The sequence below is a fragment of the Grus americana genome, chromosome 4 (assembly GCF_028858705.1).
Source record: "Grus americana isolate bGruAme1 chromosome 4, bGruAme1.mat, whole genome shotgun sequence".
NCBI classification, from domain to species: Eukaryota; Metazoa; Chordata; class Aves; order Gruiformes; family Gruidae; genus Grus; species Grus americana.
In genome coordinates this window covers 80450782-80472519 of record NC_072855.1, presented here as the reverse complement: position 1 = coordinate 80472519, position 21738 = coordinate 80450782, and positions in this window count along the sequence as shown.

Below are 21738 nucleotides of genomic sequence, written 5' to 3'. Positions count from 1 at the left end.
AGTCAGTAGCCCTGCCGAACAGCCTTCAGCTTGGTCTCCGGCTCTGTGCTTGGGGCTGATCTTGCCAAAGACAAACCAAAGTGAGAGGGAGGAAAAAGAACTTGGTGGGTTTTTCATCTTCCTGGAGTTGGGAAACTCTTGGGGGACAGGTTCCTGTACGACCAAAAAAGCAACAGAGGTTGCCTTTGCTATTTATGTGGTTGCTCGATAATGGCAAAACAGCAGCAGGTGTCATGGACAAGCTATCAGACTGTTTCCACGAGACAGATATGGACAGAAATCTGAGCTCACAGGTAGAATTTGTAGTTTTGAGTGGATCAACGCAGTAGGAAATCGCTGAATAACATGCCCTTGCTCACCGGCAGCAGATAATCGCGCAGCAGCGGCTATAACCCCCGGGACAGCGTTGCTCCCTTAGCAATAAAGGACGTAAGCAAGCACGGTGTACCGCGTTTCACGCGACCAGGGGTGCCTGTGCCCAGCCTTCCGAGGAATTGTTGTCTTTCTCCAGGGCTGTTTGTTTACAGACTTCCCGTGCAATTGGTGCTGACCGCTGGGAAAGGTGCGATCTAGCGTAGCCTTTCAAGCCCTTTCGTTCGAGCACACTTGGTAACTCAGATGCAGCCGTTTTGCAAAACCCATCCCTTATTCGGAGTGTACGACAAAGATCAGAGGCCTTTCTTTTCCTCCCTGCTCCCGAGTTTACATCCACAGCCCGCCCAAGCCTCTCGCGGGCTTCTATAGACGGCTTGACTCCTTCACCCGGACCTTGCCGGTTGGGTTGCGGGCTGACCCGTCGTCAGTGGAGCAGGTGACCGTGCGACCACAAAATGCTCCTTAAGGGATGCAACGTTCACTTTGCACGTGCGTCGCTCGGCACCGTCGACACCAGCGCCGTCACCTCGGCTCAAAACCTGTGCAAAGAGCGCGGGGTCAGTCCCTTTCAGACGACGGGCGTGTTCTGCTGTGATCTCACGCTGATGCGCGGCCAAACCGGTCCTCCTGATTTTGAAACAGCGTAGATGGGTGAGTTTTCTGCAAGCTAAGAGCTGGCCAAAGGATGCCCCCAATGTCCTCTCGGTGAAGCGTGAGGTGCTCGAGCCGAGACGCAAACGTTCTCTGTTTGCTTACGTTTCGTGCGAGACCGATGAGAGTCATGGAGCCGCTCCTGCGGGCAGGCGGAGAGGCAAACCCAGTGGTTATGTAGGAAAGAAGTGCTGAGCGACGCCGTCACTGCTGGGTAAAACAGCCTGGTTGGGGAGGAAGGGGCGTAGAGAAGTCCCTGGGCCATCCCGTTTGTTTAAATTGAGAAGAGGGAGCTGCAGATCAGTCACTGAAAAGGGGGCTGTGGCCGGCTGTAATTAAACAGCGGGGGATCATTTGAGGGAGGGCTGGGTGGAAATGCAGAGGGGCAAGACCCATGAGGGGAGCGGCAGTCGTCGCTGTGCGCAGGTGATGGGAAATGGCAGGGAAATGCTTTCGTGTAGAGAAGCACGTTGGAGAAGAAATTGTAGGAAGATAACAGGGGTTGAGGGAAATGATTCCTTAGCTGACTTCACACCAGATCTCGAAGGAGTCGGAAGGCTTGATGGAAACCAGTCTCTTCTCCTAGGGTTCAGCTTCGTTAGCATCAGCAGAAATGAAACTTCCACGGATGAAAACGACGTGCAAATAGGGAGAGCCGGCGGCAGGGGGGGGGGAAGAGAACCTACCTGACAGATAAATCATCGAGGACAGAGGTTTTTCATCTGCAGCCCGCAGGGCACTCGAGGCTTGACAAGCCTCTACACGCAGCCTAGAAGGGGAATTTTTTTAAACCCAGGCATTGCATTCATCTGGGATATCGCACCGTGAACGAACGTTACGTGATCCCGGCCTGCTGATGGGGTGGCTGACTACGAACGTGTCTAATCCTATGGTAGGGTTTTCCTAGCAAGAACTTCTAACGTTTTCTTTAGGCGTGTTATCTGTACCAAGAAAAACAAAGCCTTTTGAGGCTAGGAAAGGAAATAATCTCCTGGAAGTCATATGTTTTATCCTGTGGTTTCATCAGCTCTCTCAGGGAATTAGGCTCCAAGAGGAAAAAAAAAAAAAAAAAAGGAAGTAATAAGGGCAGTTTGAATTTTTTCAGCACTTAATGTCAGTCTTATTCAGTTATGCGAACTCTCTCTCTGTTCCTCGCTGCGTTATAGTAGGGCTGTTCTGGGTAGCCTGCCACAAAGTGGCTGGAATAGTAAGAAACTACCTCTCTTACAATCTGCATCCTCTAGCACGGCCAGGGACAGACAAGCTCAGGGCTGCGTATGTGTTGAAATACTAATTGCGAGGAGAAATCCGGCCGCAGAGTCCCTTCAGCCCTCTAGGCTGTGTGAAATGGGTCACCGGAAACGTGCAAGCAGCATGGAAGGAGAGAGGAGAACCTGTTCATCCTGGATTTTGGGGTTCCTTGAGCGCAAATGTAATGTTCAGCTACTTTCTGACTTGGGGGATTGACGCGTGCTAAAAAGCTTTGCTACAAAGAGAGGAGGGAGCAGCAGAACGTAAATGAAAGGGAAATCCTGTGCCTCTGAAGGCACCGCTGATTCACGAAGACATTTGAGGATTTCTGGAAACGCGTTCCCACTTCAGTACCGCTTTACGGAAGCGACTTTCCACGCGATGAAGAAAACTCATTGTGCGCTCGTAGAACTCCCCAAGCATCCCCTCCTTGCACTTGAGAGGAAATGCCCGGCGTTACCTTGCTCTTGGCAGGGAGGGTACCGAGTAACTCCCCTGTCCCAGCGTTCGGGACCGTGTGGTGGATTCTCTGGTGGAGAAAATCCACGTGCTCCCCCCACGGGTCATGCACTTCTGCAAGCTGACACGCTGCTCAGAGCTTCTAAAATTTAAGCTTGGAAATTACAGCCGAGAGGGGATGACAGAAGCCTGTATGGAAGTAGTCAGGGGGTAAAATGTCATTAACTTGCTTCTGTCTTCCTCTAATTAGCTCAAATCATCCTCTTCTCTTGCTGCCAATCACCAGGCAGCTGGGGAACGCTGGGAAGCAACCATCCCTCTCGCTCACCTTCCCTGGCTCCCAGGTGGGAACATTTGACGAGGAATTGGGCAGCACCCCCACCCCAGCTGCGCCCAGGTGTAGAGAGTGCCCTGGCAGCCCGTTTCCCCCTGATTGCAGGAAAGCTGGTGGCAGCGTTTCTTAGCTGAGAGGCTGGTGGGAACGGAACTGTGAAGGACAACCTGCCTGCAGAAGGGATAGCACTCTCGCTTCGTTCCTCCTCTTGCAGCTACTGGCAGCGGTTAGACCTCAATGTGTAAGTACGCGCAGTTTTTCCAATTGTTTTGCTAATGGTCTATGCTGGTGGTTGCTATGTAACTTGAAGAGGAGCTTGTTTATTCATGCAAATACGGTTTGGCGTCATCTTTTTTCAGAGGCAAGTAGAAGCCTCTATTTGAGCACGCAGCGGGGAGCTTTTCTTTCAGGTAGGCGTTATCAGGCGTGCGTTGTCCTTTGAAGAACACGGGCTTGTTGGGGTCCATGCAACTTGTCTGGGAAGAAGTTGAGTTGAAATTTACCCTCTGTTAGAAAGTTCTGTGCCAACACAGTGGTTTTCTAAATGGTTGAAAAGATGTTTTTGGGGAAAGAAGGAAAGAGTCTCTTTTCTCTGGTGAAGTTGAAACAAGGAAAGTGTGTGTTGGGGAGAGCAGCTGTCGCCCTGTCTTGAACCCACAGCAAGAGCCTTTTGGGTTGCTTCTGGTTTGGTTTTTGGGGGTAGATGTGTTATTTTGTCTGCCAAGCCGGGCTCGTCTTAGAGATGGGAGTGGAGGAATAAGAAGAGAATGAGTGGAGGAAGGAGCAGAGCCAGCCTGAGGAGGTGAATGGACAGACAGCGCTGAAGCTCCTGTAGATAGTGTAGTCCTTGGATCCCAAAAGGTTTGCTGATGTTCTGGCTCCAAGGTCCCAAGGAATTGTAGGGACCTTTTCATCTCCATATTTTCAAAGCTTCCTAGAGGTAAGGTGAGTGTTTTAAGGGCTTGAAACTCCATGCCAGTAAAATTATAGCCCACGAACTCACCTGGCTCCTTTGAGACGTCCTAAACCTGCTGGAGTTGGGTGGTTGCTCTCCATTCCCTCAGAGCCAGTAATGTGCTCTCGGCAGAGGTGTGGAGCACCTGAAAGCAGGACCTGGGAAATAGTAGGGGTAGAGTCAGGCTTTTAAGTCTGAGGAGCAGGTGAAATGAGGGACTCATACTATTTTTTTTTTTTTTCACCCAGAACTTAAAACCCAACCAAACGGGTGATGGGAGCGTGGGCTGCTCTCTCTCCTAGGCTCTCGAGCTAGCTTGTCTGCAAATGACGTCCCTGTCATGATCCATCCAGGCAAGGGCAGTGCGGTGCATTGCCGCACCACTGCCACCACGTCCCAAACGTGCCCCGGGGAGCAGAAAAATCAGCCGAGAGCCCTGCCTGAGGAACTGATTTCACCCTCCCGTTAGCTGCGGGGGAAAAGAAATCACTCTGAAACTCCCTGTAGCGTTTCCAAACAAACATTGGGAGCTGAGGGAGGGGGGAAAGCGGTGTTCCTCCCGCCAAGCCATTTTAAAGCCTGGGAAGGGCTTGCGATGTTGGCTTCAGAGGGCTGTGACTGTTTGAATAGAGCAGCAAGCGAGAGAAAGGCTTGCTGCCCTGTGACAGGGTCTTCTGGCTTTTGGGGACAGGCTGGGGCTCTCTGGACTCTGGAGGAGGGAGGAGAAATTCATGGTTTGTTGTTACTGCCCCAGGATCCTACTCTTTCCATACCAAACTTAAACTTTCCTGTTCTGCCTTTGAACCAACCCGTCTTTCTCGGTGAAAACAATGTCTACGGAGCAGAGGTTTGGGCTAGGACAGTGACGGTTTTTACATCTACTTTAAGGGCTCGTGATTTGAAGTAACTTCACAAACACACTAATGCTGCGGGTGAAAGCACGAGCTCCGGCTCCGGAGTGATGTGTACGAAGCTGCGGACGGGTCCTGGGCTCCTTCCAGAGGGAAAAGGGCGGAAGGAGATTGGGTTCTTCCTCGCTACCAATTCTAGAAGGAACCGCAGCTTGCTCTGCGCGCTTTAAAGCAGGAATGTACCGCGAGGACCCCGTTGCCTCCCGAGTACAGCGAGGTAGCCAGCCTCTCGGGAAAAGCTACCCTACCTCAGTAGTGAAAATAATCTGAGGCTCTGATGAGGAGCGGGGATTTTGCTGGTAGTCAATAAATTTGCTCAGGCTCAAATAAAGACTTCGAAGGGTCGGTTGCTTCCCGTCAGCTGCTGCGAGGTATTTGGTCGCAATAGGGCACAGAGGCTTTGGGCGCGATTGCAATGCGTTTGGGGTTAGAATGGTGCATTTTGCTTAAATCGGTGCAAGCCGGAGGCCAATTACCGTGTAGATCTCGGTGAATCGAGCGTCCCGAGTCTGGCGTTGCCGCCCTAATGGGGAAGGAGACGGGGCAAAGCGTGAATCGGAAGGGTTCTTGTCCTGAAGCAGCGTGTAGCTGTGCCTCCGCCACGTACTGGCGACTCTGCTCAGCACTGGTATTGGTGGGGTTCAGACACCGCCAGCCAGCGCCCCAAATTTCTCCTTTGCCTGTTAACACTGTGTGGCCTGATGCTGATGACCATGAGACCCGCGTTCCTTCGAACGCGGCTTTGAAGGGCGCGAGGTGTGGGGGCACTCGCTGCATGTCCTGTGATTGGGATGTACGGCGCGGGAAAGAATAACGACCTCGAATCGTTTCCTCCTCCGTCTTTCAGACCTTGTGTGTTGGCCAAGGGCCTTCTGATGTCTCCCAGGCTTGGTTATACAGAAGCAGGCGCGTGGTGGGCTTCTGTCGTGACCCCGAAACGCAAGGACTTGTTGTGGTTACGGTAGCACGGAGTTACTGCGCCTCAAAAGAAGGGGTTTTTCCGTAGGTGTGGTAGAAACGCGGGCTCCCTGCTTGCAGGTTAGTCTGAGGTTAGGCAGAACGGTGACTAACTTTAGGAGAGGCTGGGGGAGGAAGGTGTGAGCGTGCCGCTATTTACGCAAACGCCCTGATAGCTCGAGCAATTGAGAAAATAGCTCAGGAACTGAGGAAATATTGCAAGGAAATGTCAGCTGGGCAGGGCAAATAGCTGCGGCGTTCCCTGTGAGGAGGTGGAACCGGTGACGGCTTGGGAGGGTGACGCGGATGTCTATAACCGGACGTGCGCCTTTCCCTCGATTCGCCTGGGTCTGGAGGAGAGGAAGCAGGCGGGAGGCAGGCAGGGATTCCTGCACAGGACGTCTCGGGGCGGGCTGGCAGGAAAGCGCTGCAGCACCAGCGCTGGGGACGGAACGCAGCTAGCTCGCCTTGGAGATGCGCGAGAGCTGGGGTACGGACCGGGACCTTGCGCACGTTATGAAATATTTAGTGGCGGTGGAGGCGGGGTGCTGCAGCCGTCCTCTCCTTACCTGAAGCGGCGGAGGTGCAACCTTAGGGCTGATAGAGGAAGGAGTCCCTTGAGGAGCAAAAATATTCCGATGGTGTTTAGCGCCGTGACCTTTAAACGCTTCTGTGGGTTGAGTCAACTCAAACACTTTGGGTGAGGCGGGGCTCGATGTAAAGCTGCTGTGAATCACGCTGGTGTGATGCTGTCTGCTGCCTTACGCGGTCTCCCGGTCCCGTGCGTTTGTGTTCTGGGCAGACAGATAAACATCGTTTGCATTAGCACCACAAATTAAACGCTTGGGAAGGGTCCGTTGCAGTTGCCTACGCGTGCTGGCTGAGCGTCGAAACAGATGACGCTTACCGTGCGATGGACTTAGAGCATCGGTTAACTGTTAGCTTGTGTTGGCTATTATTTCTGAACTGTTACAAATCCCTGCTTTTGAAGATGTTCGGCGTGGAAACGCGTTTTACCTGCCCTCCCCGCAAAGCTGCGTCGCTCTCCGCGAAGCAGCTGAACGCCCTCCGGTCCAGCCCGGTGGCATTCCCAGTATCGCTCCCCTCCAGGTGGAATGATAACCAGTTGTACCATCGAACAGGAAAAACCAGGCTCAAGTGAGGCTCAGACAAATAACTGACATGAGACAGGCTGCTTTCATCAACCGATACCCGGACCGAATGCTTTCCGGGTGACAGCTTGCACAAACCCCGGGGAAAATGCCGCCGCGGCTCCTGGATTGTCCTCCTGCGGCTGTCTGGGGAGAATCGGGTGTTGTGTCTATACGTGCTTCAATATTCTCGGGGGATTTTGTGTTTCTACTCAGCTGTGTAGTTTACTCAGTCAGCCGACACGTGTATCGCTTACTCTGACGTACTGACTGTCACAAAACCGAGAAATACCGCGCGAAAGCGAATGGGTCGTGATGTGTCGTGTTGAGTAGCGGTGCCTTGCGCGTTACGGGGACAAATCTCGGTAACTGTTGGAATGGGGGGGGGGCTTTGGAGTAACTTAGTAGTTTCCTGTGAGTTTGACAGGCTTAGGATAACAGTACTGTTCCTCAGTCTCTCCCTCTTTTATCCTTTGTCTTTGGAAGTCCTACTCTGCAGGCTTGCACCCGTGTTTCTTGTTAGCAAACCAGCATCCAACATTGTCTTGGGGGAAGAAAAACCCCTTGCAAGCCAAAACCCAGGAGAAGTTAGCAAGAAGTTCCCCTCCAGCTCCCCTAAACATTGATCCCACCTTTGCTCCTCTTTGGGATTCAAGGTAACAGAGATCCCAAATGTGTCTTCTCCGGGGAACTTGGACTCAAACACGGTGAGGTCACGTAGCGAAGCGATCCGGGCGGGCAGCCTGCGCCCCGGTTCTCCGGCTGCTCCCAGCGGGAAGCCTCAGCCATTAGAGTATTCCTCTATTTTTACACGCGGCACGCTGGCCGCCTGTGACACGAACGGCTCCCAGCTGTTTCCAGGTGTGCAGCTGAACAGCAGCGGTCGTGTCTCAGCTGAAGGCTGCTTCACCTGCAAGCTGTCTAGCTCGGAGTATAGCCACTACACGCGTACTGAATGGGCGTTGCACGTAAACTTCCGTCTGCGTGCTTTTAGCAAAGCTCGGGGTGGATTAATAGGAATATCAGGGCTTGGAAAAGCGGGAGTGATGGTTTCCTAGCTGACTGTCCTTTTAATGCCGGCATGCCTGCGGTGTCAGGTATTGCTGCCCAGTTCAGCACTGGGAGTCCTTCATGGTATATCTATTCCTCAGCCGTGCTCGCTGTCTGCATCTCCTCCTCCTCCCCTTTCAGGGCGATTGCTGCTGTGTGCAGTAGTCTTCCTCCCTCCCCCGCCGAAGCGAAGGTCTGTTTACGTCGCTGCGGGGTCTGTAGGGTCTAACCTGCGTTTCTAGATTTCCAGGATGCCTCTGTGCCTCTCCCCACCCAAAAACCTACCCTCACCTGAGCTTTGCTGCAGAGCATCAGGACAAGCCAGTTCCACAGGTCGCTACTGCTCTTGCCTGGGAATTGAGCGAAGAGCGCGAAGCTGCGTGTTCTGCGAGAGGAGGAAGCCCTCCTTTTATCTCATCTCTTCTCTTTTTTTCCTTCCCCGGGCCCAAGTTTCCTCTGTTCGTTCCCACCCCGACGCGCGGTCGCGTGGTCCTTCTCAGCCGTGTCCCAGCTCCTTGGGGCACCCCGCTCATTGCGCAGCACCCGCCTGCGCTCGGGTCTGACGATGCCGGGCAGCGCCGCGGCACTGGCCGGCTCCAGTTTGATTGCACCGCAGTCGCTAACAGAAATGCCAAACTGGGGGGGGGGGGGGAAGAAAAAAATAAAGCTGGTAGTTCAGAAATACTTCTGAAAATTGCCGTTCTTAGGGGGGCAGTGGGGGAAAAACCCCCTCTGTGATGAGAGCAGGCACACGTAACACCTACAAAGATGTTAAAACTTTTTTTTGTATGGTCAACTTAGTGATCTTCTGCCCACGACCTGGATGCTTGGGCAGACGCCGGGCTGTACGAATTCTCCCTTCCCGCTCCATGTTTCCTTGCTCGGCCGCCATCCGCGGCGCTGGTGTCTGCCGCTCTCTAGTGGTGCTGAGCCCCGAGCCTCCCGGGGAGCCTGGCTTCGCACCCGCCTCTCTCGGGACTCCTGGATGCGGACACGCGTGCAGGCGCTGCAAAGGGCTCCGGGGAAATTTCCGTGTGTGTCTGTCTGTCCATCCGCCGCCGGACCCTGCCCGCCATGAGTTACTGGTGTCTGCCGTCTCGCCCAGTACGGCCGTTCCCTGGGTCTTTCCTCAAACCAGGTTAAACACCTTCCCATAAGAAGGGCGAAAAATAAATCAATCTGGGTATCGGTATGCGTGCTGCACAAACCACTGAGCTACAATAGCTGTGCCTCGAGGTCAGCGCCGTGCGATAAAACAGCAAATACGGCTCTCAAACTGAAGGAAAAGGCTTTTTTTTTTTTTTTTTTTTCTTTCTGACATGCTGCACATGAATCCTGTGGTGTCACTGCAAAGCGAGCACCTAGCTGGTGGTTTGGTTTCCCCCCCCCCGAGAGCTTGCTTCTGCCGTGGCAAGTCTAAATCCTGTATCCACACGACGCGGGCGTTTAAGCTGCTCACGTTCCTCGGTCCCCCGCTCCGAGGCGGAAGGAAAGTCCCTCGGATTTTTATGCTAAGGTGATGTGTTAGGTGGATGTCTGATGTTGGGAAACCATCCTTCCAAGTGCCTCCCTTGCACACCCCCTCCGCCTTGCACGCAGCCCCCGCTGCCAGGGAAATACCTGCCTCTGGCTGCTGCGGAGATCGTTGCTACCCTGGCAAACGTCCTCAGCAAATGCCGCAGAAAAGAAAATCTCCTGTCTAGGAGAGGAAAAACCCCTTTCTAGCCTTTATCTCCTCCTGCTCACCTTTTCCAGTTACTGCAGCTTTGGGCGCTTGTTCTGCTGTGCCGCGGTCCCCGCCGGCGAAGGGGAAGGCTTTGGGGAGACCTCGTTGTCTGGGGGGAGCGCGAGAAGGGGTTTCACTCCGTCCGGTAGCACGTTCATCACCCGGGAGGTTGGATTTTGTCGGCTGAAATGCAAACCCTTCGATCCCCTGGCCGTTTCCCGGTGGATGTATATATACACCAAGGAGAAAGGGCACAACGTCGAGATCTGAGTTACCAGGTCTTGATTTATTTTGCCGTTTAAAGCTGCAGCTTCAGAGGAGAAAAGGGAGTAGAAGCAGCAACTCATTGGAATAAAGCGTGTAAAGGCAACCAAGCGGTCCTACAAGTAGCAAAATAGAGAGCGGGGAAATAAAAACTGGATTCAAAGCAACCCGCTGGCAAATCTAAAGGACAGATCTGAGATGCAATGCTAAACTCGATTTGAGCACCGATGCCGGAACAACCTGCAGCGGATGATCTCATTTTATTGGGAAATGCATTCTAATGCAGGACCGTAATCGGATAAATTTGGGGAGGGGTCAGCTTGGATCCTGTCACAGTCCTCCTCATCTGTGATATTTCATGCGAAGCACAAATGTTAAAGCCCGTTGGCAATTTTGCTGCTTTTGAACAAGGAAAAAGAGACCCTAAAAAAAAAAGAAAATTAAAAAAGATAAAAAAAAAGAGGAAAATTTCTGTGTTTGTCCAAGTAGTGGCTGTGTTAAAGAATCGGGGCTTTCTACAGGGTAGAGTTGGTATTTTCTTCCAAGCCATCTGTGCGTCTCCAATGGGGACCAGCAAACTAAGGAAAGGAAAAGGGTCTTTTCTGACAAATCCAGGTGCAGGGAGGGGAGGAGCTGATCTTGTGTGTGATCCATAGAGTGTGTTTGGCAGGAAAAAAACCCAATAAAATATTTACTGAAACAGACAAAACCAAGTTTCACTCGTATACCAGTTACGTCCGACTGTTACTGATGTTCCCTCTGTTAGGATGCCGGTGCAAGTTATTTTTATTTTTTTTTTTTCTGCTTTGGTCAAGAGAGGGTTTTTCCCCAGCTGGGAACCTCTCTGCAGAGCCCGTGCCAGCATCTCCGTTATGCCCTGAGGCACCAGGAGGTGTCGGGGTGCGCACGCTCGCTCGCCGGGGCTCAGCACCCTCTGGCCCTGGGTGCTCCCACCCTGCACCCAGCTCAGCCCGTCGTGCCTTCGATTGGGGGTAGAGGGGGTCTTTTTTTTGCCCAATCCAGCCTGCAGCAGGGGGTTTGCTGATGTCCTGGCTAGCTGCTTGCTTTGGACAAAAAATGAACAGGTTCAAGTGACTGAATAGAGGGTCACTTGTTTAATAAAGGTATTTCATGATGTCGTCTTTCTTTCTTTCCCCTTCTGGGCCATGGAAAACCACCTGAGCAAGTGTCCACATAAAGGAGGTATTGCAAACCGCACCACCTTCGATGCCTTCAGGCCCGTGCGAGCGTGCCTTTTGCCTGTTTCGTATGGATGCTTTTACGGGATGAGGGACACGCGCCATGCCTAACGCCTCGTTAAGCCTTCAGGCAGGCAGCAGGGCCAGAACCACGTAAAGGATAAAACAAACCCCAAGGGTTTTGGCTGCAGCGCTCAGCAGACGCCGCGCTTCTTTCTGCTTTTCCATCGCTGAACCTCCAGACGAGCTTTTAACTTTGTACTGACCCCGTTAGCGTCTTCGTTGTGCAACGCCACGCGCATTCAGCCAGCGTAAACGCGCGCCTTGTCAGAAAACACGTATCGCGTCGGCACCGTCGGTCTGCGAAGGGCCGGCACGGCTCCTGGGAAGCAGGCGCTTCCGTAGGGCACGTCTTCTACTGCCTGCGGTCTGCTGCAGCCCGGTGCCCCTTTGGTTTCAAAGGTCTGACCAGTTTCTCTGGTTCCTTCCCGCGTTCTGACTGCTCGACGCCGCTGCCTGCCGTCTTTTTCTTGGCTAGGGATTGGGATTAGGAGCCGTTCCTGCTAGGGGTTGGGTTTGAGTCAACTATAGCGATTATATACCCCCAAATGCCAAGACGGTGTGTTTTCCCGTAGGTTTTAAAAATCACTTTTGGATCATTTTCCAGCTGTTACAATGATCACTGACCCTCCATAGCCTTAGGTTCTCTGGTGCGGTGCAAGGCACCGTCTCCTCGTACGCACGGACGCCAGCACTGGCTCGAAGTAAACATCTCAATTCACGGTGGATTGCGTCTAGCAGAAGTTTGAGGCAAAGCCACGCGACAAGACTTCGGGCTCTCCTTTATCTGCGTGCGTTTCTAAGGTGGGAGCGAACCTCGAAGAAACCCACAACGTGCCTTACGTAATGCTCTTCGTTGAGCAGCCTGTAAAGCTGCTCTGCTGCAGTGACAAAATTAGCGGTGTGGTTCTATTGCCACAAGCTGTGTGATTTTTATTGATGATGATGATTATTATTATTATATTTTTTTTTCCTCCATGCGGCCAGGGCGTGCATGATCTTGCTGTCAGGTATTTCACAACTGGTCGCTTTGTCTTTCCCCAGAAGCTGATCCAATCCTTTGTACATCATGGGCTTTTCATACTTTGAATAGCAATGCCTCTTCCTTCCTATAGTCATGTTCAACTGGGGGATTAACCCGGCAGTTGTAAAGCGGGATGGCTGAATTCTCCGACAGGCTTGTGGCAAACAGCTGTATTGCTTCTCGTAGTACCCACGCCGTCGTTTAGCTTACTAATGTCCTGCCCCGTCTCTTGCAGCACGTCCACGGGACAGAGAAACTACGTGCTGTTCCCCTTTCCTTTTCCCTGGTGCAACGTGCTCCTGAATGAAGAAACAGTCTGGGGCTCTCTGTGATCATAGAACCATAGAATGGTTTGGGTTGGAAGGGACCTTAAAGATCATCTAGTTTCAACCCCCTGATACGGGCAGGGACATCCTCCACTAGACCACGTTGCCCAAAGCCCCATCCAACCTGGTCTTAAACGCTTCCAGGGAGGGGGCATCCACAACCTCTCTGGGCAACCTGTGCCAGTGTCCAGCCTTCTTTTGTCCAGGCTGAACAAGCCCAACTCTCTCAGCCTGTCCTCACAGGAGAGGTGCTCCATCCCTCTGATCAGCTTCGTGGCCTCCTCTGGACTCTCTCCAACAGCTCCATGTCTCTCCTGTACTGGGGCCCCCAGAGCTGGACGCAGTACTCCAGGTGGGGTCTCACAAGAGCGGAGTAGAGGGGCAGGATCACCTCCCTCGATTCCTTATCCACCGAGTGGTCCATCCATCGAATCCATGTCTCTCCAATTTAGAGACAAGGATGTCGTGCGGGACAGTGTCAAATGCCTTGCACAAGTCCAGGCAGATGACGTCAGTTGCCCTTCCCTTGTCCACAGACACTGTAACTCCATCATAGAAGGCCACCAAGTCTGTCAGGGGCGATTTGCCCTTAGTGAAGCCATGTCACCAATCACCTCCTTATTCTCCATGTGCCTGAGCATATAGAAATGTGTGATGAGGCAATTTGGGCCCAACTGATCTTTGGGTGCATTGAGATTAGTGTTTTGGTTTGGATCTCTGGAATTGGGTGGGTGGGTTGTTTTCCTTTTGGGGGGGGGGGGCAGGTTTTGGACCATACATCCTGGCATCCCCGCTTGCGGTTGCTCCATCCTACGGGGTGGTCCTCAAGCACATGAACTTGGTTCCCTTCTGGCAAAACTAAACGGGATGACGAAGCACACCAGATGTGGACCAGCCTCCAGTGGGTGTTCGGTCCGTGGGACTGGACCAGGCTGAGTCAGGAATGAAAATGAAAAAGCCCCTGATGTGTGCGTAGAGTCTGGATGCCCGATCTTCAGACTGGCCAGTGCTTTGCAGGTGTTGTGCCGGTCCAGGCTACTTGCCACGTAGATGGGACTGTAATGGTTCTTTCTGACCTTAAGGGAATCAATCACTGTGCGGAGAGGAACGTGGGAGGAGGAGTAGAAGAGCAGTAATGAATCCTTTCTGGATTCTCAGTCTGGTTGGGTGAAAACTGCTTTTCTCCTGTTTTCCATGTGTGCATGGCTAGCTGGGGCAGGAAGCTTCGAGTTTGGGTTGGAAAACCTTTCTCACACAACAAAACGTCAAGCCCAGTGATGCTCTTGTCTGTGCTTGCGGGAGGCAGCTACCCGAGCCGCGGGAAGACTGGGTGTGGAAGGGAGGGCAGATGCATCAGGGACGTTCTGGATCGGACCCAAGGCTGCGCCCTGCGACAGATGTGACTTTTTAGGCCTTATTAGTTTTCAGGGTGTGTTTGTAAGCGACGACTGAGATAAAAGCTTAGGAAAGATCAAAGCAGATTTCATGGTTTCTATGGGTTTATGCTTCTTGGTTTCACTTTCCAGTACCTCCCTAAGCCTTTCTTCTCTCCCTGTGCATTGCCCTTTCATCTGCCTCCCCGCTTCTACCCGGCAGGAGAGAGCTTGCTGACCTTCCAGCCTTGAGCATGACTTGTGAGCTTCGCTAGCCTTTCTTTCATCCCCCACAAAGCTGGATTATTTTAGTTGTGAGACAACTCCTTTCAGTATTGATTCCCTTAGCTGGTGAGATTGACGTGCTTTGCAGAAGTTGGGCTCGAGTTTCTCCTTCTCGGTTGAGAGCATCTCCGGGTAGCTGCGTTGGCTCAGCAACGTGCACAAGGCTCTGATGTCCGAAGTGCTGATTCAGGGATGCTGGGTCCAAGAGAAACGGTTGAGAAGGGGCTTTCCAAGGGGCAGGAGGGCCGCTCGTCTCCCGAAAAGACATTCGTGTTGCAGCGATGTGGTTCCTTCTCGGTGGAGACCTGGATTTCCCCTCCTTACCATGTGCGCTTCTACTCACTGCTAGAGAACAGTTGCTCTTGGCTTGCTTTTTTTTTTTTTTTTTTTTTTTTAAAAAATCTGACTACTCCTATGGCGGCTTGTGGGTGAAATGTGGGGAAAGCATCTTCCCCAAGGAGAACAGATGGGGAGACACCTGTCAAAAAGAGGATAAGGAAAGGCCTCAAAGTGTTAAGTGGACATTGATGAAAATAACGACTCACCATGCATAATCCCATCCCCACAGCCATTCCCCACGTACCTCATTGTTCTTTTCCCCAATAAACTTTCAATAGCTGCGTAGCTCCCCACCCCTTGAACAAGGCACTTAAACAGTCCCAGCTCTTCAGAGCAGATCTTGGTGTAGGCAGCTGTGCGTGGCAAGGACTGGTGCTCTGGTGGCTTCTCCACATCTCTTCAGAGCGGCACCGTGGCTCATCTCGCGGTCTGTTTAGCTCGTCATCCTGCCTTACTGGCTTCCCAACCTCTAGGTAGCTCATCCCAGGCTACAAATGCACCAGGCTGTGGTCTCTGCGTGCCATTCCCACGTGGAAAAGTGGGTCCTGTGGGCGACGGGGATTTGCAAACCCTTCAGCTAGCTTCTGTCACCTCCAGGTTACTTAACCAGACTGGACCTCATCAGGCGAGACCCTGCTTTGAGGTGGGGAGCTGGACCTCACGTGTTGTTGGTGAACTTTGCAAGCAGGGTGGATAAACTTGACGTTACTTAGTCAGACGGGAAATGTCAAGCTGCTGCAAGCACAAGATCTGTAAATCACGCTACGAACGGGTGGAAAACAGCGGAGACAAATGTCGTGTATGCTGTGGTAATCAAACCCAGATAGTCTGGAAAGAGATGACATTTGTTGGGAAATGAGTCACTAGCATACATGTGAAGCGGAGATCTGCCACTAGACATCGGGGAGGTTGGTGGTTGTGGCTGAGGAAGTTTGCGTCGAGCTGGAAAGCCAGAGGTGCTACTTTCTAAAGATGAGCTTCTAACTTAACCAGCAGAAAATGGGTCAGGACGATGTTTAGCTCTACCAGAAATGAGAGCTATGGGTTATTCCGCAAGCCAAACAGCTTGATTCCTGACCCAACTAAAACGGAAACCACTAATATTTGGGAAAATAAAAAATAAACTAAGACAGCTTTAAGCAAGCCTGCTAGCCTCTAGCTGCATTGATGGAGATGTCAAACTCTGAGGAGAAGGGGAGGAGACCTTTCCGTGACGCTCCTTGAGAGGTTGGTGATAGGACTGTTGCTAAGTGTTTGCCTAAAGTTACCCAAATAAGATGTAATTCAGCTCAAGCAATTGAAGCGTGCCTTCAGAGGCTGCTCCTTCTGGTACGGAGGGGAAAGGTGCTGGCACGCCAGCGTCTTCGTTGTGTTTCTGGCCTTTTGTGGCGTTTTCGGCACCTCTTTCCTCCTTACCGTGAGCCGAAAGGTCCAACTGTTGAAAGCTCGCGTGAATCCTTCCATATCTTGGCAGTCCCCTGGGTCTAATTCCTTCTTCCAGTCGCCCAGCTGGCAGCGCAGTTGCTGACGTAGGCGCAGAAGACAGCTAAAACCTCGAGCTGCCGCAGCGACGTGCCCCATACCCAACCTCCCGCTGGCACCGCGGGCTCGGCTGGATCCTCGGCACCGCGGGACAAGCAGGAGACGCAATCCTGCCGCTCTAATTTATCATCTTCTCGTTAGCACCCATTGCGTAAGCCTCCTGAAGCGCTGGAGCATCCTCGCTGGCGTCACAGCATCCTCTTTCTATTCCAGGGAAAGATGCTGGGGGTTGTGGGGGCCGCCTTCGAGTTTGGTGGAAACTTCCCCGTCTTGCGAAGCGCAAGCTAGGTCTAGCCGGGCCAGGTTCCAGGAGCGTGTTTTGGTCTAGCCATTGTAATTAGACCCGAACCGCTTGTTTGCTAGCCCAAGAATTAAGCGCTAAAAACGAGAGACCTGCCTCCCGGCCCGCGGGGACGTGGAGGACGTTGGGTCGGAGTTGCGCCAACTACGCGACGAGAGCAGCGAGGCCGCGTCGGCGGGCGCGTCTTCGCTTATAACGCGCCAGCTTGCAATTGATTGGCTCCCTCCCTGTCGCAGCCTGACTTCGTTTCCACTCATCATCGACGCGCTCCCGTGCCGGGGCGTCGAGTCGTCACCGTCGCACGAAGCCCCTATGCAAATCGCTAACGGCGCTCGCTCGGCGGCACCTGCAGCGTCTAGACCGGTTCCTGCGCCCGCATGCAAATGTGCGGAGCGGGAGCTGGGCCCCACGGCCGAGCCGTCGCCGTCGCTTTCTGGTAAAAGCCCTTGGGTTTCATTCCCGCTTCGCGTCTTTCGCGCCAGGCGGCAAGGCGCTTCCCGCTTTTTCCGGCGTGCCTTTGAGGAATAACGCTGCTGCTCTGATCTGCCTGAGGGTCGTTTCACATTAAGTCGTGTTCGGAACGGATCGAGAGCTTCGAGAGAAGAAGCGAGGGGTGCCGGGGTATTTCTCCTGCGTGTTTTTCTAGCAGCAAGTGCAAATGAGCACGGCAGTCCGGGGGATTTTCTCCTGTGCTTGCATGGTGGCATTTGCATCTCTGGGGTGGACGGGATGTCCCAGAAACTGTCCCTGCTCTGACACGCTGCTGAACGTGTAACGCTGCTTGCCCCTTCCCTTCGGCAGAAACCACCCGGTCGCTGCTCCCCAGGGGTCCCATTGCTCGGGATTAACCGGGGAGGCGGGAATATCAAATTCCCATTTCTTAAAAGTTTCCCTTAATTTCTCTCCCCCTTATCAAGCTTTTATTCTTGCTCTGAGCCTTTCTCCTTATCTGATCCCTTGCAAAGCTCCCTCTCGCTGCATCCCCTTTCTTTGGCCCTCAAACACTTGAGCCCTACCCGTAAAGATGCCCGTAACAGGATTTTCACCTGCTTGTGGATACGCAGAGGCGTCATCGCACCCTCCGGTACCTCCAAAAATGAGCCGAAACGGAGATATTGTCCCCATGCCCCATCGCCAGCAGGCCCGTGCCCCTTCGCTCAAAGACAGTGAGCTCGATAGGTGGTTCCAACCGCCCAGTTTTTGGACCGATTTCGTTAGGCTTTGGCTAATTCTGGCGCTCTCGTGTTGAAATTTCACTTCCATACCTGGCGCGCGCCGCGGCAAGCGCTGTCCGTTTGGCATCCCAGTGCAAATAAAACTCCGCCGAGTCGCGCCTGAGCTGGTAACCACCAGCCGGTAATTTTTTTGGGGATAAAGGAAGGCCAGTTGTATAAAGGGAACGATTCTTCTTAAAATGCGGTCAGGAGGAGGGACATCAGGGGGAAAAAAAGGGCTGAAGAAGTTATTTTCATATGGGGATAAATGAATCCAGCCTGGTTGGGAATGTGTTTTTGAGGTGTAGGAGGCACGAGGGGATGGAGAACATCCCAGGTGGGCTGGAAGGAGCCCCGGGGTGGAAACGGGGCACCGCATGAAGCGGCTGAGAGACACTTTTGTACGATAAGAGAGAAACCATCGGTGCGCTCGGGCCCTGGGTGCCTCTGCCCGGGTGTTGGTGCCGTGCTGAACTGTTTGGTGTTGGTGCAGCTCTCCCTCAGGTTTCGGCAGGAGGCATCTTTATCTTTGAAGCAGGTGATGGACCACAAACCACAGTGGTGACAATTCACTGCAGTTGGGGTTTTTGAGGGGTGTGTGTGTGTAATTTAAAAAAAAAAAAAAAAAAAACAAAACACAAACCCAAACCCACATTTTTTCTCTCTCCTGCGAGGAGCGCTGGGTGAGTTGTGGAGAAAGAGGGGTGTGCTGAAAGTTCGCTTTCTCTCAAAACAGACCCCGAGGTTTCAGCGTGGCCGAGAGGTTTTCTTGCTGCAGACGTCTCCGACGCAGCCTCTCGCGAATCCTCAAGCGCTCGCGTGTGGAGCACGCGGGTCCTCGCTGAAGGGCAGGAGAACCGGCATCTCCACAGCATTTCCATCAGGATTGGGTTTCTGCCCATCCTGGTCAATCACCGAAAAGGGTTTTTTGGGGTTTTTTTTCCCTCCTCCTACTCTTAACTCAGGTCATTTTCTACTCATCTCTGAAGCCGCCTTGTTGTTACAGACCAAGTTCTCGCTCCATCCCTGGCTCGTGTGTTTGGAGACGCTGCGCCGGGTTTTCCATCCTCATCTTAAAAAGTGGGGGGTCAGGCCTGTAAAACCTCCAGTTTCCCTCTGTCAAAAAGCATGACCTCTCCTTGCCTCATGTGGCTCACCTACCTCCCCTCTCGTTTCCCATCACCTATTTTTCAGTGTTTTCAAGGAAATCTTTGATCTCGCTGAACTAGCCTGAGGCTTTCTGTGGCTCAATGCCACCAAATTACACGGGTTTGAGCGATTCAATGGCTGCAGAAGCACAGCGAAGCCACCACGCAGCAGATGACTTCTTTCCTGCCGCGGTCCTGGCCTTTGGGAGGTACCTTGCACTACGTTTTTGTAGGCCTCTGATTTAAGGTACCACGGGAAGGATGTCTTCTTTTTTTTTTTTTTTTACATCCAGCGGGTGTAAAAAAATTTAAAAATCTAATAAAAATAACAGAAATGAAAAATGACTCAAACCAAGCCCTCGCCTGCAAAGGCAGAGCCGCTGCAGAAAGTACAGAAGCTGTTAGGATATTTCTAATAGCTTTCAGTTGATGGTGGCCTGGGTAAATGCACAGATCAATGTGTGAGGACCACTCTTCTGAATTACCGGCATCCAGGAAGCGGTTAGCTTAAATATAGTTGCAGGAGGCTAGATCCTCACCCTCCTTCTGCCTTTTCAGAATTACCACTTGGCACGCACAAGCGTCAGCCACCCGCAATGCCCGCAAGCTTTTCCTTCCTGAGAAAACACCGCAATATTTATCAATATCCTCATCAGCCATACATCAAAACCACCGTGACTACTATAAAGACGATTCAGAAACCCTGGGATTACGGTATCTCTGTCGAGTTCTCCTTTTTCGCTGCGTCCACGTTTATTTCACGTCTGCTACCCGAAGCAGAAACTTGTAGCGGCTTGAGGACGCGCAAGGCGAATGCGCGTCTTGTGGGGCGATGCGGTGGGGATTCACCAAACTGCCCCGGCGTCCTGGGGGAAACCCAAGCACATCACTTCAGAGCTGAAGCCCGAGCTGGGCTTCGCTATGAAAATCTGTGTCTAGGTATGAATCAAGAGGGCTCATCTGAAAGGGAACCGCTGGTTAAGCTCTCTTCATCTCTGTAGCGCTGACTGCCGTGCCACCCCACCGCCTGAGATCGCTGAGCCCGCGCTTTGGGTTGTCTGTCCAGAAGCATCCGTGGGCCAGGCCAGGGATGCCGTCGGGCAGCGCTGCCTGCCCAAGGGGTGCTTTGATGGCTGTTGCCTCCCCGCAGCCCCAGGGTGAGCGTGTTATTACGTCCCAGCAGCATTGACTTCTCCTACTCGGAGGGGAGCTGCTGCCAAGGCCAACTCTGCAGAGGGGACAATGTCCTCGGCGCTCGCCGTGAAGAGGTGGCCCTCCTGTCCTTCCCCCGGAGGGATGCGTGGGTTTCATCCGGGGTGCAAAGTGAGTTAACGAGCACCACGACCGTCATGGAAGGCGTGTCGTGAGGACAGGCATAAAGCAACGGGTCGGCACAAAGCAGCACGACGTCCCTAGAGGGGATAACCTCAGTGAAAACACCTGAGATCTTGCGTAGGTCTGGGGGAAAACATCTGTCCCAGGCTAAAATGGAGGTCGCTGTGGCCGAACTGATCGCCCAGGCCCCCTCTAAAGCCACCCCTCTAAATCCATCCAGCTGAAACGTGCTTCTGTAGCTCCCGCTTCTCTCCAGGGTACGCAAGAGCAGCCACAAACCTGGGGCGTGATCTCGCTCCCGAGATGTTCGTTGCATGGCTCCCAGGGGTAGCTTCTTCCCATACCGGCTTCTGGTGTCGGTTTCCCCTCGGTCGTGGAAGAGCCACGTTTGGAACGCCGGCTGCGTGCCTCGACACCGTCCTCTCCGCCGTGCAGCTCTGGGGAAAGTTGCTTTCGCTTCTCTTGGTTTTCCCCAGCTATAAAAGCAGGATCATTTTGAAGTCATGAACTTCAGAAAGATTTTGAAACTTCTTTGGTGCCTCTACAGCACTTTGAATAGGTGACTGGCCACCTCGCCTGGTAAATCGCTTGCCTCCCACACCGTTTTGCAGATTTTTCTTTGAGGAGACCCCTGCCACGACCCAGCAAAACCACTTAAACCGGTCGTAGGTTGGGCTCCTTCGAATCACTCTCTGCAGGGAAATTGAAAATTCTGAAAGTGTTGAATAAAACCCAGTTTTAAAGCCATCTCCTTTTCCACTGCCACAGCGGCAAGGCTCTCATTGCCTCCCCGGGACTTCGGGAATAGCTCAGGGAAGTTGTCCCTGGCCTCTCTGAGACCCTGATGTGCAGGAGTGAAACTCCTCGCTCGTCAGTTTTTGACCTTGATCTCTTGAATAAGGACTTTACAAGACTTGAGGACCTCTCTTGGATTAAAAAGAAATTGAGAGAGAGATGAGTAGCTTACAGTTTGAATGGAAGACTTTTTTTTTTTTTTTTTAATTTTACCATTTTATTACTATATAAAATGCTGACGTGACTTGAAAGCTCCAAATTACAACATTATCAAACAACCACATCGTTTTTCTTCTGCCCTCTTCCTTCCTCCTGGCCTCGCTGTCGTGGCCGCGTGTCCCCTTCCCGTTTTGCTTCCTGGCTGGTGACTTTGCCTTATTCAGGGCAGCCCCCGTCCCACCAAAACCCGAGAGCGCGGGGTGCCGCCGCGGCCGTCGCTTTGCAGCCGCGGCCCTCGAACGTCCTGCGGGAGAGCCGAAGGGGTTGGCATTGCAGGACCAGACCCCTTGGCGTGCCAAAATACACGGCTTCGGTCCTTCAGTGGCTCCTGTTGAGAGAAACCCAAAAGATGCCGTGAAACGGTCCGACGGTCCCCCAAAAGAGGCGTATTCCTTCGGGCGTAAGGGCTGGAGGACTCCGCGTTGCCAAAATAAAGCCTTGCGGACACGCGGCTCTACGGCGTCGTAAAGGATGCGCGTGGCCCGACCTCCCTT